At 47.7% G+C, this 5,787-nt stretch overlaps 1 long non-coding RNA gene across 1 annotated transcript; it reads left to right on the plus strand.

The window, feature by feature from the left end:
• Positions 1-2,387: 2,387 nt before the first annotated feature.
• LOC138985815 (uncharacterized) lies at positions 2,388-4,199 on the plus strand. Its single transcript, XR_011462775.1, has 3 exons — positions 2,388-2,586; positions 2,680-2,813; positions 3,079-4,199. It is a non-coding gene; the product is annotated as an uncharacterized lncRNA (long non-coding RNA).
• The last annotated feature ends 1,588 nt before the right edge of the window (positions 4,200-5,787 follow it).

Below are 5,787 nucleotides of genomic sequence, written 5' to 3' on the forward strand. Positions count from 1 at the left end.
TTGTTGGTAAGTGAATTTAACTGTGTCTAGTTTTCTAGCAGTAAGATGCTTAATGTAACAATTTGTATTTCAACATTTTAATGGTAAAACTGTTATTTATGGCTTAACATTAACACACCAGTGATCACGATAAGATGGACTGAAGGGCCCATTCTGGAGCCGAGGTGGCGTGGGTGTAGACAGCCCACAGCAGAGCTCAAGGGTAATTTTTCTCAGCCCCTTCCCTTTTCCTAGATCACACCTCATCCTCTCCCCTGAAAGCTTCTCTGATTTGGTTCTCCATCAGGGTCACCAGTACCCGCAGCCACCAGGCCCCAGCTTGGAATGGAGAGGTGTCTTTTGATGACCTCATTCCTTAGCAGCTGCACCTGTTCCGACGAGTTCTCTTTTCTCTTCTTAACATCTGGGGTCTCTCTCAGACCACGGCTCTTTCTCATCTCCATAAAGAGGGGCCTTCTGCTTGGTCTGCTTTCCTTGCACCTCAGAGTTCTCCGAATCTTCCTGCAACCTCTGCCAAGACAACCTTTCAAAACCCTAAATCTGACCATGTCACCATCTCGCCTAGTTCTTGGATATTTCCTCCTTGATTATAAGATGACATTAAAAGATAATGAATTCCTTTTCCTGCCATAAATACTTCCCCTAATCTGTCCTGGGAGCTTATCCCCAGTCTCTCCCTCACCATGACCTCAGCCCCTCAACCCTGACTCCCAACTTGAGGTTCAGCTGAAGGGATCTGGGCCCTTTCACCCTCTGTGGTCCTGGTCACTGCCCCCTGGGCTGCCCCCTTCTTCCTTCAGCCTGTAGAGCCCCTCTGTCTGCAGAGATCCGCTTGAGCCCTCCTTCCCTGCCTTCTCTTTCTCTCTCATCCTCTACCCTCAGCACTCTTTCCTATAAGCTACCGATGTCACCAGTAAATGCTTACTTTATCCAAGGCTCATGGCAACTTCCTGCATTCCCTTGTTTGATGTCCCTCTTCTCCTCCTGATGTGTGTACATGCTCTGTTGCTTTGCAGAGCAGGTGAGTGAGGCGAGGGACAAGATCTGAATCTTACTTCATTTTATATCTGCACATGTCATGGTAGTTCACACTCTGTCCTTTACTGCAAAGTTTTGTGGAAGTTTTCTGTCCCTTTCTGGAAGGTTTCTGGGTCATTTCCGTCTTTCCAAGGCTTCCAGCAGCAATTGATATGCCCTGGCATCCCACGTTTCTCTCTCTAGATCCCCCTTCAGAATCATTCCTGTATTTCCCCAGCCTTCCTAGACAACTCAACTCATAAATGACCCCAGCTTTCTCACGCCTGCCTCTGATATTTTCCCCATGGTTTTTGCCTCTGCACTCATGCCATCACTGTCACCTTCTTGAAGTCACCTAGAGCTCAGGCAGCCCCAAGGCTTCCCTTCGGGCCCCCTCCACCGCACACCAGCCACTGATCTTATCGTTTCCCCTCTGAGGCCGCCTCCCTCCCTTGCTTGGATGATGGTTCAGCTTTCTGGCAGGTGATCTTGCTCTTGATCCACCCACTTCTCAGGCCACTTCCCAACCATCCAGGGGTACCATCCCCAACCTGACGCCCCCTTGGGGCACTCAAAGCCCTTCCCCGGCAGCCGTGTTGATGTTGCTCCCATCCTGCGCACTGTAGGCCCTGTCTCTCCTGAACACACCATCCCCTCCTCTGTGCTTGCAGGGCTGTGTTCCTGCTCCTACAGCACCTTCCTCTCCTTCTTCTGCCTCAAAAACTCTGACCTCATATTTAATATCCTGTTAAAACATCTCCCATCCACCCCCCAAATCATTCCTGACTTCCCCATCAAAGTCAGTGCCTTCCTTCTGTAGGTGCTAGGAAACCTGAGTGTCCACCTCCGGTGAGAACGCATCGCACAGTATCGAAGTTTCTCTCCCTAGCCTCGGAGGTCCCTGGGGATGGGAACTGTGTCTTGCTCACCGAGGCTCTCTCAGTGCCTGCACAATGCCTGGAAATCACAGGTACTCAAATATCTGAACTCCAGCGTGAACTAGAAAGATCAAAGACCTGGGGTTAGCGGTTGGAGGGAGAGAAAGGGGGCTGGGGGTTAGGAAGAGAAAGTGCAGGAACAGATGAGGGCAAAAACGCACTGAGGCGTGTGCTTACTTGTTTTTGATAAACGAAGCTTGGGAGAAGGGGTAAAAAAGAAACTAGGTCCTTAGCTAGTCACCTTCTTCTATTGTTCCTCTTCCCGGGGAAGGAGCCAAGATATATTTAGAAGGGGTCTAAAGTTTCTTAGTAAAGCTTCTAGGACAAATCGAGAGCTTATTGCATTGCACGTAATATTTTTTTTTTTTTTCCTTTCTGGCACATAGCTAGACAATTATTCTCTGTGGGTCCTCAAGGACTCTTGCAGTTCCAAGAGCCTGTGAAACAGTCTCAGGTAAGTCTTTGAAATGGGGAAGTCCAAGACAAGATGTTGCCTTTCAAGCTGTAAAGGAATCCATACAAACGGATCCCGTGTACGCTACTACCTGGGTTGCTAACGACAAGCCCGTCACTGGCTGATAAACTTAATTCATGGCCCCAAAACGGGGTGGGGAATGGAAGCAGAGCCAAGGTAGGCAGGCTGCAGAGTCTGAAATCAAAGTCAATGGCAGAAGAAAGATCTGAAAAGAATGACATTCTAGTCCTGCTTTCTCTTCCTTTTCAGGCTTTATGGCACCTTTGAAGAAACAAAAGCTTTACAGAGAAAAGGCTGGTTTGGCAGGGGAGGCTCGCGGCTCCCTTCAGCTCACTTTACTGTCTTCCTGGCGCTTTTCTTTTTAGACAAAAAAGCACTTAAAGGTATTGAGCCCTCGTTGCTACTTTCCTTCCCTCTCTTTGCTTCTCTCCTCTGTCTCCTGAATAGTTCTGGAAAAGGAGGCATTTACCAATGCAAAGTCGTGGGCCAAACAGTTGGCCAGCCCCTTCCCGTCTCCCCTCTCCTTCCTTCTCCCTGATGTAACGTTTCTGAGTCTGTCAGGCTTCTGCTGTCCTGCGGGGCAGGGGGTGGGGGGTACATTCGGGAAGATGATCTCCGCATTATTCACCGGGATACATTGTGTTCTAGGGGCTTTGTTGGATCCACGACTCGGCGGTGCAAATCTTCAACTGTTTCCTTTTGGAGGATCAAATTTACAGTTTTCTCCTGCCTGTTTCTTTATGGTGAGACATTTGAAATCCACAGGCAGACTGAGCCAACTGGGCAGAAAGTTTGGAATTCTGAAATGCTGCCGAATTGTCAGGGACCAGCCTAGCTAATTTGCTGATTTACTGAACTTGACCCAAAAGAATTTCTGTGTACACAAAAATTTATGAAGAAGTCTTTGAATAATTATATTAAATGAGATTCTGGGCCTTTATTTTCCATTTTATTACCTTTTCTGAACACTGTGGATTCCAATCATATTGAAACATTTTGTGTTCAGGCTTTGTAGCAAGTGCTGATGGTTGAACCTCAAAAGAATTGAAGGGTTAGTTCATAAATGAATAAAAAGCCAGCGGCATTTATCCAAAGTTTGTTTAACTATCCTAACCTCATGGGCCTGTAAAAATTCAACTGAAAATCATTGAGAAGAGGTCCTCCCATGAGATCCCTTGGCACTTTCTGCCTCTGCTTGGATCGGAAATACCATGAGAGTATTCTTCTTCTTTTCTTTTTTTTAATTTCCAACATTTCAACACTTCTAGTTCCATTCGCAGATGGAGAAGAGCAGAGGGAAAAAAGGAATGGGAGGAAAACATGAACTTTTCTTAACCTAAAAGTTATTGCGCAGCTTTTATATGAAATTTCAAGCCAGAACATCCCTGGTTGAGGCCAACTGCCTCTGCCTAGGAAACCTCCCAGGCATGGGAGACTCATCCACAGAGGTTCTGGTCCAAGATGGCCATTTAGCATCAACTCGAGGATGTCTGACAATGGAACTCAGGCTCTGGTCTCAGCACCCATTAGCTTAACCTCCCAGGGTGTAACACAAGCAGAAATTACATCTATTACCTACTTAGACCAGTGCTCTGTAGGTCATGGAAGAGCATATTTCATATTAGTCCTTTAGAAGGAGCAGTTGTGTGGGTAGATGGGTTGCAAAAACAGCTGCAGTCCTCATATGCACAGAGACAGAAAGCAGATTAGTATTGCCTAGGACGGTGGTGGGGGAATTCAGAGGAAAATGGGGAGTGATTTCAGATGGCTGTGGGATCTCTTTTTGAAGTTAAAAAAAATATTCTAAATTTGATTGTGGTGGTGATTACACAACTTTCTAAATATACCAAAAACCATTGAATTGTACCCTTGAAAATGGGTGAATTGTATGGTATGTGAATTATATCTCAATAAAGCAACTCTATTAAAAAAAAATAATAACCACCATCTCTCCTTCCTTTCTGGATGTGGGCCCTCTGCTGTGTGACTTGACAGTTCTTCCCACCAAGGAGGGGAACCTCTTTTCCCACCCATCGGTCTCCTTGGATACCTTCCAATTCTTGCCAGCCCATGAAAGGCTGGAGCAGTGGTGATGCCCAGAGGCCTTGTGTTCCTGGGCTCACTCTCCTGTGTGCCGTCCCCACTATGAAAACTCGTCCTGGAAGATCAGAGACTTGTGTCACAGAGCCATCATCCCAGCCATGGCTATCTCAGCCCACTCCCCTGTTGCCTGCAGAGACACGTGTGAGCCCAGCCAAGATGAGCCAGCCTGCCAGAGGAGCCAAAATGCTAATTGAGCCACGGACATGTGAAGCATAAAAACTGTTGCTTTAGGAAGTGCACTGGAGCCATTTGTTCTGCGGCACTGCCTGACTGATACATGTTCCATCTTTTGGGGATCCTTGAAGTATAGAAAGTATAGACTACAGAAAAGGAGTACATGCAGAGGTTATGCTGGTTACACACTAGGCCAGAATTTTACTCTGGTTTTCAGGTTCTGAACAGGGCTTGTCTTTCACCTGCCAAATCTCTGGATATTGTAGTGAAATGCATCCTTGGTTAGGTAGGAGCTGGCGGTCATTAGAAGTCACCCTCAGGTGGCACAGCCTTTCCACTCACACTCCCAGGCCTTCTGGGGAGGAGTTCGGGGCTGGTGGGGCAGCTGGCCTCCACTGCTGGTCACACATGAGTCAGACCCACAGCATCCTGACGCATCTGACACAGCCCACTCCTGGATATTGGAAAGAAGCCAGCTTGGATAATTGTGCGAGTCCTGGTCCTCATACAGGAAATGTTTAATAAAGCCCCTTGGTTAACTGCCTGGGTGGCTGGAGACGTGCAGTAAAAGCCTGCTTTCAAGGATCCGGTCACCCGGCCTGAGCAGCGCTAGGGAGAAGGCTCATGTGAAGGGCCCTAGGAAACATGAGCGGGAGAGGATGGAGGTTGCTTCATGGGAAAGCCGCACTTTGAAGGAGCGGAGTGATTGTTAAGTTTTGGTGTTCAGTGCAGAGTGAGGTGAGAATGGCCTGGGGACAAAATCCAGGGGACAATAAGAATGAGAAACACATCGCTGGACGGAAATGTCTCATGTCAACACTTCCCCATAGAACCTCCTCCCCTGATGGTCTGGCTGTTGAGCATTAAAAATGTGGCTGGCATGACCGCAGAATCGAATGTAAGGTTTTATCTACACTGGGCTAACTTAAACAGCCACCTAGGACCGGTGGCTGGCATATGCGACAGCAGCCCATGAAGGTATATGCTGTGTGCTCAGTTGCTCAGTTGTGTCCGACTCTTTGCAACCCCATAGACTGGAGCCCGCCAGGCTCCTCTGTCCATGGAGTTTTCCCAGCAAGA

This window comes from Bos mutus, chromosome 26 (genome assembly GCF_027580195.1).
Source record: "Bos mutus isolate GX-2022 chromosome 26, NWIPB_WYAK_1.1, whole genome shotgun sequence".
Taxonomy (NCBI): domain Eukaryota; kingdom Metazoa; phylum Chordata; class Mammalia; order Artiodactyla; family Bovidae; genus Bos; species Bos mutus.